This window comes from Lepisosteus platostomus, chromosome 3, assembly GCF_059453375.1.
Source record: "Lepisosteus platostomus isolate fLepPlt1 chromosome 3, fLepPlt1.hap1, whole genome shotgun sequence".
Taxonomy (NCBI): domain Eukaryota; kingdom Metazoa; phylum Chordata; class Actinopteri; order Semionotiformes; family Lepisosteidae; genus Lepisosteus; species Lepisosteus platostomus.
Window position 1 is genome coordinate 57,988,307 of NC_142613.1, and position 13,050 is coordinate 58,001,356.

The 13,050-nt window shown below is 36.8% G+C and overlaps 1 protein-coding gene across 3 annotated transcripts in view; it reads right to left on the minus strand.

The window, feature by feature from the left end:
- kif26ba (kinesin family member 26Ba) overlaps window positions 1-13,050 on the minus strand; it is a 186,005-nt gene that overhangs the window by 79,297 nt on the left and 93,658 nt on the right. The window lies entirely within an intron of this gene.

Here is a 13,050-nt window from a genome sequence, read left to right on the forward strand (position 1 = left end):
TCTGCAGTAGAGGATTCAACATGCAAAATCCCCCATTGTGTGTCAGGTATCACTGAGAGTCTCTGATGAAAGTAATAAGCCCGCAGTATCAAACACTGGCTGCACACAGTCTGCCCTCATGTTGTGACTTTTTATCCAACCATCGGGCAAACAATTCCTTATTTGAAAATAGCGATAAAAAAGGCATCAAAGTTGGGATCAACCCACCAAAAGGGTTTCCTCGTTGTTCCTGTGCTAGTCTTGCCAGATAGTCCAAATTCATTAAGTGGGGATTTAAACCCAGTCTTGACTGATAACACATACTGTAAAATAATCCCAATAATTGACTGACTTCTACAAATAATCCTCATAATTATTGAAAATAATACATTTAAAAATATATGGAGGACAAAATGGTTCTTATGCTGCATTTCCCATTATTATTATTATTATTATTATTATTATTATTATTATTATTATTATTATTTTAAGCAAAGCACTGAAAACAGGTTTTTAACCAAACTATTAAAATGTAGACAATCGTAGTTTATAAGGCTCAGAGTCTCAACTACTCAGCTTCTGACCCCCTCTAATTACTGTACATTTTTGTATCCCTTTATGTATCCAATATATTGTTATATTTTAACATATACCTTAAAAATAGCAGATGGTTGTAGCAAAACTGTGGAATGGAACAGATCGGGAGGACCACAAGCCATGACTTCCACACATGTTGTGGTATAGTACTCTACACAGGAAAAAGTGCACTGCCCACTGTGTGGAGACTGTGGAGCTGTGCGGAGTCAGGATAAGAACTGATTCCTTAGAGCTCAGATTAAGAGTTGAACCAAGCTTGTGCAATTTGTTTTTAAAATAACCAAGAGTTTCTCTCCAAAGTTAAAAAGTCTTTTCATGCATTTTACAGAATTGAGTAGCAACTGTGCAAGTCACACCAGAGTCACTACTAGTCAGGAAAGTAGGACTACCGAGCATTTAGTTTCTTCTTCATTTCATTAAAATCATATTATTCCTTAAGGAAAAAACTAATCTTTTTTTCAGAGTAGTTCGCAGTTCGGAGTTTGCAATGTATAGGGATACCCAGAGGTAGTTCTGTCATTGCTATAGTTTTTACAGTTAAAAAGGTCTAAAAGAAATTTACAACATATTCTAAATTTAGAGATTCAAGAATTTCTCCTCATAAATATTTGTATTTAATAATGTAGTTGTATGGGTTGTAGAAATGTGTGTGGTTTTTGCATTACAGTACCTGGGGATTCCTTTAATAAATGGAAAGGCAACAAATTGTTATGCATCACAGGGTGTCTTCTGGCATCCAGAGCCATATAATAAACTTTTAAAAACTGCACTCCAACAAGTATTTCTTACCAGCTCCATGGAATAGAATTAATACTCAGATGAAAATCAAGGACAGACATACAGGTATGCTGTGTTTGTTTAGCTTTTTCTATCTTTAAACAGACAACCAGAAAAACAAAACAGAGGCAGGGGGAATGCTGTGAGAAGACGGCCTGAGAAAGACTGCATTAACACTTTGAAAACTGGAGAACGGAAACAAGTCAACAGGAAATGGCTTTGAGAAAAATGAATAGACATGGCTTGGAGACAGTGAAATCCAAGGAATGATCCACATCTATGACAGCATTAAAATGCACCGTGTAACATGATCTGCTTCAGTGTGAAACTATTTCAATCCAGTAAGCACAAATGGGAGGGAGGAACGCTAAGTACTATACTCTGAATAAAGGCTCCAGCAGTGAAATTTACTTTGAGGTAAGGACACATACAGTAAACATGCATTAGTGACCCCCTGGGAGGTATGTCTTTGAATGACCGTTAATACTGTAAGAAGAAATTTGTAAATATAGCCAAGTCAGCTGCTTTCATGAAGATCAACAGACAGGCCCTTTCATGTGTACCAACAGAATCTCAAGCATTTACACAACAGATGTCTTCAAACAAGAATCCCATGGAGCTTTCCCTGCTACAAAATGCGAACACTGTATTATTGGTCTAATACAAATCACAGTCTACATTAAAAGAGTCGCTGAAAAAAACAATAGTGACAATGTAACTACCACAAAGCTCTTTGTTACTCTTTACATTTACCTCCACTAAATCATAATCAATAATTCTAAAAAGAGAAGGTAAAAGTGCATGTATATGTGGAGGTCCTGGTTTTCTGTATTAATATAATGCAACACTTCATGCAGAGAGGATGTGGGTTCTGTTTCAGAACATGAAATTACACTTTTCTAAGGAGAGGACCAGACTACATGATCATTAGAGATGAGCAGAGTTAGGAGAGTTAAACACAGTGTCATGGCTGAATTGTGTCCTACTTAAAGTACAACATTAATTCAAATGCTGAAGCAATTTCTTGACTCTACACCTGATTGGTTGTGTAGTGAGGCTGCTGGTGCACAATAGTTACCACAAGAGGTCAAGTTAGGTAAAGTAGGTCCCATCCTACAACTGAAACACTCCGGGAATGCTAGCACAAGGGAGGACAATAAAGACGGTCCCAGCCTGACCAAAATACTATTTTAACACTTTTATTTCCCCATATGTTAACTAATTAATAAAATGTCCCAACTTTGGCATTTTAAAATATTTTCTAAAGTATGTGCAGAACGTTTCATACATGATCGAGGTACACTTGCAGTATTATCTTACTCAGCTGTTCAGAAACAAATTATTCTTGTACTGAATTTTGCTTTTAAGTACTGTAAGTAAGCTCTTAAAAACAACTTAAAATCCACTTAATAATGTTGGTATGGTCTCACTGCAATCTGTGTGCTTCATAACTAGAAAAGGTTGGATACATTTCTAATACATTACCAGTATTACACTGTAATAAATCTGCCTACGATTACTGTATGTTATTCAGGAAAGCTGGCATGTGTTCCTGAAAGAATTAAAAGGCAATAATTAAATTCATTTTCAATTGTACACATTTTCTCACCATATCATCTTTAACTATTTTACCTGCACCAAAAGTGATCAGTTAAAGGATATGTAAATCAATGTATACATGCAGCTTCTAAGTGCACTTAAAAGTGTTACATGTTCTAAAGTACACTGTATGATAGCAATTTACGGTGACTACCACCATATTTACATCAGCAGTGCTTACAACTACTTACAACTTTACAAACCAGCAGGCTGTGCCTTTTTACTAAATAAGGTCTTTAGAAACATTCAAACCTGACTTAGCAATGAGATCATGTCTTCAAATTAACATTTTTTCTTATTTTCCTTTTAATTACATTTTTTCATCTTTTGGTGTTTAGAAAAAGACAAACATACAGTGGAAGCAGCAGGCAAACACCTAGACAGGTTTATGCTTTAAATTAAATGTATCTGCACTATCAGGTCAAGACATCTCAGCTATAAAACAAGTGAGGTTCAGTCGGCACTATTACAGTAGTGATAAATCTTTACAGAAGCTCTGACTAGGAAAATGGAGAAAGGAGAGAATTCTTGTGAGTGAATTCAGAGTAAATCCTCTTTGTTTCAGCTGGGATCACAGGAATTTGTTCCAGGTGTATAGGAAGCCGTCTTGTTACCTGGGGATTTATGAGCAGCAGAAGAACAGATGACTGGTGTCCTTTATCTAAAATGTGCAGCAGTTGAAATTTATTGCAACGAAGAGCGTAGAAAATACATACAGTTCAGTACATTGAAACATGGCATGCATTAATCACTGCTATACTGTACTCATCATCACCATTGAGCTTTAAACAAACAGGTCAGAGTTGCTCACACTGGAAAATCAACTACAGTAAAAGTACTGGTACTGACCTTTCTCAAAATCAACAGGGAATAAATGACGTAACACAAACCAAAGGTGAATAAGTGGAAACTAAAGATGAGTGCATTTAAAACTGGGAACAAAACACAATTCTTTACATTAAAAAAATAAGAACATAAAGGTTACAAGGAAGAGAGATTTTAACGCAAACAAGTTTGGAGGACTTCAAGACATGGCTGGATGAGAGCCCTAGGCAAATTTACTACTAAAAAGCAAACAAGCTAGATTGGCCAAATGGCGTCTCATTTTAAACTTTTTATATTCTTAAACTAAAAAATCAGATGTTAGGTAAGGTATTACAGGTTTCAAAGAGTCTGAAACAAATTTCAATTTATTTTAAAAAAAAAGAAAGTCTCATTTGTGATTTAAAAGAACAACACAGGATTTGTTCTGGACAATATGGCAGCATGGGGTTTAACTTTGCTGCCTTGCAGCTCTTGAATTGCGTTTTTGATTCTGGCCTTCTGTGTGAGATCTACTTCAATATTTCAGTTTTCTGCCACAGTGCAAAGATATGCTGGCCAGGTTAACTAGCATCTCTAAATTGTCTCCTTATTGTTTTGTGCCCTGCAATGGACAAGAAATACTGTCTCATCATGATCCTGTACTGGACTAAGTAATTATTGAAAGTGGATAGAAGATCAATCATTTATTTGAGCCTTACTCTAACATTAATTTAGAACTTGAACCACACTTAGAAGTGTCTTTTGTTGGCATCACGTTTTTGAAATATAAAGCTTTTCGGATACTACCTCAGTGCAATGCTCAGTTCCTTTGGTTACATGTACTGTACTGGACATGACATGTCAATTGCAAGAACGACATACTACAGACATCAATAAAATTTAGAAAACTGTATAAAGGTGCTTAATCAAAATTTATAGTTATTTGTCTTTTATATATACTACTATATACTACTTTTTCTCAGCTTGCAATTGGAAAACATTTTTATTTCTGGGCACGCAAAATTTGGAATCATTACTTATTAAATTAACTCGTCTCACGAACCAGAACACTTGCACCAGAAAGCAAGACAAAACACATTTGTCCTCCAAAACACCGTGCAATCTCATGCAATCTGCTTCTTTCGATACTGCATGCTCAGAGCAGAGCTAAGGTGCCAGACAGATGGTGCACACAGCTCTCACAGGCAGCATTGCAAGCTGACAAGCAGCCGGCCAGCCATGGGGGCCAGTGTTGCACAGCAAGCTGTAGAAAACCTAGCCAACCTCAGACTTGCCCAGCATCAGCAACAGTCAGCCTATGTGGCTCCTTGCCAGTTCTCCACTTAACATAATCCAATGGCAGTCAGTTAGCAACATAGCTCAGATTCAGACTACTGGTATCTCACCCACTGGTCTCAATCTGCTCTCTAACCTGAGGCATTTACCATTAAAGACCTCTATAGTCGGCATATTTTGACAATTCTACAGGATTTTCATTTATGATGATTTAATATCACTGTGTACTAACATGAAAAGAAACTTTATATTATATTAAGATATACAGTACAAAGATATTTTAACATATATTATTATAATAATGTATATAGACATTGGATATTTTAAAAACTTTCTGGTATCATTTTGACCAGCTGATCGTACATTGATATTATTCATGATGGTCATGTTTATGATACATTCAAAATGATAATTGTTTCCCTAAAATTACTTAAAGTGTTAGATCCTCGGGCCTGTAACGCCTGGTAAAATGTAAGAAGGAATACCACAAAAATTCACCAATGTAACTCTCTTATCAGGAGAACTTTATTGGAGCCTGGACTAAGTCACCTCACTACAGTGGAACCTAGTTGTTTTAAGTAAGAGGTTTTGTGTAGATCACCCTGATGATGGATGTCAGCACGTGTGGTGCAGATGTCCAGAACGATAATTGTTGTGTACAACAGACCGATCAATGGGAAGGTCCAAGTGCAGTGGAATGACCACCAAAGTCTAGTTCTTGCTAGAATCAGCTTGTAGTGATTGATGGTAAGTCGACTGCATGGAGCTACGCTGATCAAGTCCTGGAGGCTCACTAGCTGCCCTTCCTGCAGGCTTATCTTGATCGAACAACATTCCACCTCCTGTGGCTGCTCATTAAAAACAATGGCCTTGTTGTGAGTTGAGAGTGAGCTGATTACAATGTTTATCAGTGTAATGAATTTACTTATGTCATGTCTGGTCAATAAAAGATAAGTGAAAAAGAGAACGTCATTCTCCTGATAACTTGAATGTGTTGCAGTTATAAGGTCATTATACATTCAGTAAAACAATAAAAACATTGGAATGTTCCCAATAAATATTACACAGGACTGTATGGTAGTGAAAGATGGTTGCCTTCCAGTAATTGGAAAATCTGCAGAATGTGGCACATCTAGTCTGAATGAATAATTAGCACTCAGAAGGAGTGTGATTCCACGTGAGGGAGAGAGGCTGTGAGGGTAGGCTCCAAATGGAATTAGCCACTCCTCTGGGCTAATTAAGAGGCTTGTAAACCGAGTGGGGATGAAAAGAGTTTCCAAACTAGCTAAATGAGACCTCCAGGGGACAGCTTTTGCTAGAAATGGATTTTGGATTGGTTTACAGGTCGTGATAGCAATCAAGGAAGGCTTCAGAAAATACAGTACAGCTTAGGCTGTATTGAGAGCCAGGTATACAGATATGGATAGGTAAGCTGTCTGGTAGTTTGCTTCCCAGGCTCAAGGAGAATGAAATGTAAGGGAGAAACACAGGTCAGCTGAATCAGGGCTGACTTGACGCTTTTACACCTGGAGGATAGGGGTATCACCTGGCAAATTAGCAGTGTACCCTCTTCCCACAGCAAAGAGAGAGGTGTGTAGATAAGCACAGGTTGAGTCCTGAGTACTCCCTGTGCGTTAAAATCAGAAAACAGATAGGCAGTCTCAGACATGGTATGAGTGAGAGAACATAAACAGCAATACAGTGTCAGGGGCACAAATGCTTGTTATAAAGAAGTATCACTGGCCAAACAGGATCAGTCTATAAAGTTAGTGATCTGAAACATTAGTGATTGTTAGTAAAGTTTGGTGCTTGTTGAAATGTGAGGATGAAGAGTTGAGCTGAAGTAATTAATGTAGTGCACGTGAAGGACTGGGCAAGACAGAGTTAATCAAGTTGAATACTCCAGTGCCTTGTGATTAATGAAGATAGAGAGTGAAGAACAAGTATGGAAATCTATCAAGTATGGTGAGCATGTGCAGATAATAATAATAAACTTTATTTTATATAGCGCCTTTAAAGGTGGCTTCTCAAAGCGCTTTACAGGATGACAATAACAATAAATAAGAAGACTACAACAATAAATAAGAAAATTTCACAAGACAGGACACAATTATAATTACAACAATACAACAATAACAATAGAGGAGACCGTGGAAGATGGTATTAAGAAGAGCAGAGGGGTGAAGAATGGAACCAGTTAAGTAAAGGCTTTTCTGAAAAGGAGGGTTTTGAGTCTGGATTTGAAGGAGTTTAGAGAAGGTGACTCTCTAATATCCTTGGGCAAGGAGTTCCAGAGCTTGGGAGCATAGCAGGAGAAGGCCCTGTCGCCCATACAATGTAGACGGGCTTGGGGGACAGTAAGGAGGGCAGAATTTGAAGAGCGGAGGTTGCGAGGTGGGGAGTAGGGCGATAAAAGTTCAGACAGGTATTGAGGTGCCAAGCCATGTAAATGTTTTAAACAAAGGGATGTTCTGTTTTATGGACTACTGATCACGTTTGTTTCATTTATTCAGTAGAATTACAGATGTGAATACAGAGAGTGAAGAGATGCTGAGAACATTTAGTGAGTTGTATGAGTAGAGCCAAGAGAACAGTAGTCTAGAAGAGAGCAACATGAAAGAACTAGGATCCTAGAGGGATACTGACAGATTGCTTTAAATGCGAAAAAGGTGTCATATGGCCATGTTGGGATTCAGGTGATATGTGTGACAGTATACAGTATAACAGTATAACAGACTTTTTTTATCTAAACCCCTGAATGAGTTTTCTCTGAAACATTCTGAAACAAATGGTTTTTTAATTTAATAAAAACTTCCCTTTCTTGTTTAGCCTTTTATTTATACTCTGCAGTACAATCCATCAAATCCTTAGATTTAGATTGTGATAAAAATGTTTACAGTTTAAATTGTTTAATTTGCATGCGCCCTGTAATTATACTGAATAAATGAAACAAACGTGATCAGTAGTCCATAAAACAGAACATCCCTTTGTTTAAAACATTTTAAAATATTTTATTTAATTGCATTCTCAGGCATTTAAATTAATCTAATTGAGTTGTAGAGTTACTCAGCACACAAAGGAACTAAGTTTTTTTACCAACCCATTCCCTCTCCTTCTCCCTTCATTTGACAAAAAACCTGAAAGGATATAACACCAGAAAAGACAAGAGTCAGACTTGCAAGAAAGAAGATGAAAGGTTATGTTTAAATCCAGAAGACCTTTTTCATCTGCACTTTCTGCACATAATTCGGCTTATCTCTTTACATGCAACAGGAAAATGTTGGCTAAATTTGGATTATAGTGGAACTGTCACACAGTAATTGTAGTCATGTTCCTCACTAACCACTTACGCAACGCAATTCTGCCTACAGTTATAATACTAAAGTGGAATTATAAAAATCCTATGAAGCCGAATACTTTGAGAATGAATGTCATGCCTGTAAGTCCTGACAAAACATATTGTATGGATTTAGACAAGGATTTGCAAAGGTGTTTTCTGATGTCTCCAGCTGACTAAGTAAGAGAGCAAAATTTATTCATTGTTAATTTGAGGACTTAATTTAGGACTTTTTCTTGATTGATTTTTAAAGCTGGCTCCTCAGTCATTGTCTGCAGACAGATATCATGAAATGACCTTGGCATAACTACACAACATTCTCCAGTGAAAGCTGAGTGTCTTCTACCACTCTGGAAAATGGGTACCACATTATACTAGCCAGCCTTTTGACAAAACAAATCGGGTTAAAATAGAACTCAGTTGCTAAAATATATGTATAAGTAGAACAATTAATCTTTGAAGATATCAGACTTGTTGTGTTCTTTGGTGCTCAGGCCACAGTTTCTGAAAACTTGACTGTTGATTTTCATTGTTAAATTACAGCCCAAGCTGCTATATAGGGAATCTAGAAGACACCGATCTCAAAGCATAACCTTTTTGTTTACTTACAGCTTCACGGTGAATACTGAGATTAATGGCAGCTCCTTATTTAATGACTCTGGTAGATCAATTCCTTCTCCTAATTTAAGATGAAAACAAATAAGATCTCCCTGGCTTGCCCACAAATGATTGACTTAACTGGTATCAATGTGAGACCTGAAAACTTCTCATAGGCCATATTTTTAAAATGTATTGAGACATTGTTTGCAAATCTATTTTCAGCTTCTGTTAATTATTTTGTAAACTGTTACAAATTTAAAACTACACAGTTACACAGTTTAATTGTATTTATTACTTGTGCAGTCTGTATTACCTTTGTGCATATCTACTGAAATATTTTTAAAAGGTCTCACCATGAAAGAGTGTTATATAAAATGAAATAGAGATATTCATGGAATAATAAATATCTCATTCAATAACAGTAAGTAAAATCTAAAATAGCTGCACTCTTCATTTGTGAAGGTCTAAGCAGTGTGTTTAGAGAATGTTGTAAGACAGGTTTTATGCCTCAGAATTTAGTTCTTAACATTTGCATGTTCAGACATCATCTACAATTAGGATCAGTATCCAGTATTGGATCACTGGATATTCTGCAGACCATAGCTCCTGAACCTCTATCTCATTCTTAGAAGCAGAAAGATAATCTCTGTGATTTATAGTGGTCTAATTCTTTTCTGCATCCCTCCAGGTGACAATGCCTAGCATGTAATAGTAATCAATATGACCACATTCATCGACTTCAGACTGGGATCCATCTCAGGTCTATAGCGGGTGGCTGTGCTCTGTCTCTGAAGCTGATTTATAATCCTCAGTTTAGAAGAGCTGAGTATGAGCCCCAGGGCCCATCACACTCGCCCGTTCAATTCCCTGCCACAACATAACTTATAACTCCAGGCTCAGACAAACAGCCTTCGGGTGGCTGCAACGTGCCTACGCTTTTTGAAAATGAAGGCTATAGTGTACGTACTGTACATTTAATATACAGAACACTGATTATTTTTGAGGGTCCAGTAAAAATGAAGAAAGATTAAAGGATTCTTGTCTTAAAAGATTAGTATTTCTCCTATCTATGACAAAGAAACGGCAAAAACAACAAAGAGATACACAAAATAGTTTAATTTGTCAAGCCTGCATCAAAGTTGCAATACAAAGACCATATCTAGTCAAATATTTGTGTTCGTGGTACATATTGATAATTTGATGGAACTAGTATTACCAACTATGGCAATAAAATAAATAATTTCACATTCCCAACACAGCAAATGCAGCACTGGCCCAACCAGAATTTGATCACAGCAGCTCACAGGCACCCCTGGCTTCACAGCCACACAGTACCATGCCCCAAGGAGAGACTTACACCACAGTATGTCAAAGGAACCCCTCCAGTAGAAATTAGAAGTTACCTAATGAACCCAGTGCATGTTTTCAGAATGAACAGTGAAACACGAACCACAGGACACAAGTGAAAACTATATCAAAGTGCATTTCAAGCCAAAAAGAGGAAGCTCTTCTTCACACAGAATGTTGTGGATGAAAACAGCCATGTTGCTGAAGCTGATACCCTGGCTTCTTTCAAGAAAGAGTTAAATAAGATCCTTCAATTAGCTATTAACTACCAAACAGGCTAAATGGTTAGAATGACCTCCTTCATTTGTAACATTTATGTTCCTCTTTCATGTTCTGTAACAAGCTTAGTGCCAAAATAAGCCATGTCACAACAGCATTGCAATTTAACCTCGGTTTTATATTGTTACACTGTAGATCTTTTCTGTAGCTTTTGTTAAACCAAATTTAGCAATCAAGAATTGCTAAATTTCAAAGAATCAAGAATTCTTTACGAACAAAGGTTCAAATTTCTTCTACACTGTATAAATATCACCTTTGTGCTAAAAAGGGGAAACGTTCAAAGGTGAGATTACAGATAGTTTATTCAAAACAGGAACACTGTCAGAACCTTTCCTCCTGGTCCTGCTGTAACGATGTGGCTCAAGGTCTCAAAATTACAGCTGGTGCTGCTTCAGCCTCAATTCAATAAAGCACTTGTGTGGTGTAGAGGATTGGGACATTAAGCTGCTAACTAAAAGTTTGTGGGTTCAAATCTTGGTTAAAATACAGCTGTTGTGCCCTTGAGCAAGGTACACCGCTCTAGTAAAATGCCCAGAATTATAAATGAGTAGGAATATAAGTTACTTTGGATAAAGGCATCAACTAAATTGTTTTTTTTTCTGTGGAGAGCATTGAAATTCTGCTGCAGTATTTTTATGATACAGTTTTACAACCTCTGCATAACACAGGGTGAAGTAATTAAATATTTAACAGTCATCTTTCATCACAAAGCCATTAATTCCGGGTAAAGGTCATAGGGACACAGAATATAACCCGTTAGCATAGAGCTCAAGGCAGGACAACATATTAAGTATTAAAAATAAATGTAAGAATACTCTTAAAATCCAAATGCTTCATTACTGAGATCTCTAAAAATAACGGTTACGGTGATGTGTGTTTTTATTTCTTCAAAACGAAAACAACCGGTTAGTTGTAAATTGAAGTGCTCCAGCAATTCATTAAACAAGATGATAGAGCAATTAACCCAAAATATTAATGAATCCATAATTTGTATATTCTGCTTTCTGGGTTCTGCTTGATGCACTAAATTGTTTTCTTTTAAGGCACGGCAATTCAACAACATTCAACGCTAATGACCACCATGGGATGTGAAATGATAAATGAAGTGAAGAGATATTTTAGACTGAAAATATGGAAATAACTGTCGAATACAGAACCTCGGTGCTCTGAGTATACTTTGTTTCATCAGAGCCAATTTGAAATTGTAATCTATTAGCCTCTCTGTGTATCCATAACTGTAATGAGTGGACAAAGTATTAAGCAAAGAGGAAGAATGCTCAGACCTTCCATGCTGAGAATGAGACATTCTCCTTAGAAACATGGGGGTATTTGAATGATTTTAAAAAGTGAAAAAAAAAACAGAATGTGTGATTTCTTATGTGCAAGAAGCAAACCTGGATAACAAGATTTGTGGTCAATCTCAAGAATGGAATAGTATGAAGGCACTTTAATATGGTCTTTGAAGTGCAGACTGCAAGCAGTACAAAAGCTTTTATTCTTTTATAGTTAGAAATAATGGAAATACAGGCATTTTTTCATCAATACATCACACTTGTTAAAGTTTCTAGTAAACGTAATGCAACCACCACCTTGCTTTTAACTGCTGTAGACCAAGCATGACTTTTGACTACTGCCACATTTTAAGTATTTAAGTGTTTGGCCCTGAAAAGTCAGTTCATTTTATTCTGATATTGTCACAATCTGCATTCTCAGCCTTATCATTAATGTCATGTGACCCATCCTGTCTTGGAGTTTTTAAGAAAACACTGTCTCAAAAGATGACATTATGAAAGACACCAAAATCACAGTACAAAAAACTACAAATTTGAGTATGCAATACTATCCACAGTATTTGTAGTTAGCTGGTGTGAAAGAGCCCTACACTGCCCAGATTGGGGAGGGTGCGGGGGCACACATAACACTGTTCCTATAGCAGCATCCTGATCCTTGTTACTCAAGGAATACCAGCATTTGAGATTCACTTCATACTATGGGCATGGGCGATATGTAATACAGCACATCCCTTTTAGATAACTGTTGGAAATAAGTTTAAAGCCAAAAAAAAACTTTGCTCCAAATGTTTTAACTCAAAATATTTTGCTGTTAATTTTAGCAAACTATATTTAAATAGGGAAACATTTTCCCCTGCAATCCCACTGTCTCTTGCTAGCTGACATTGCTACAGAGCAAAACAAAATTGACTGGTAACACAAAAGAAATGTGCAGAGCAATAAAAAGTAGACTTTATCCCATACACATGATGTTGTCGTCACATGAACCATAACTCGCAGTCTTATTTGGTGTGTCACCTCACATTTTTTGCCTTTTAGTGGCCAGTCGCTCCTCTCTCTACTGAGTTATCTCACTCCCTCAGGGTGCCAATTGTCCAATTAAGCCCAATGCCCCATTTTTATTTTGGTTATTCTCTTTAATAG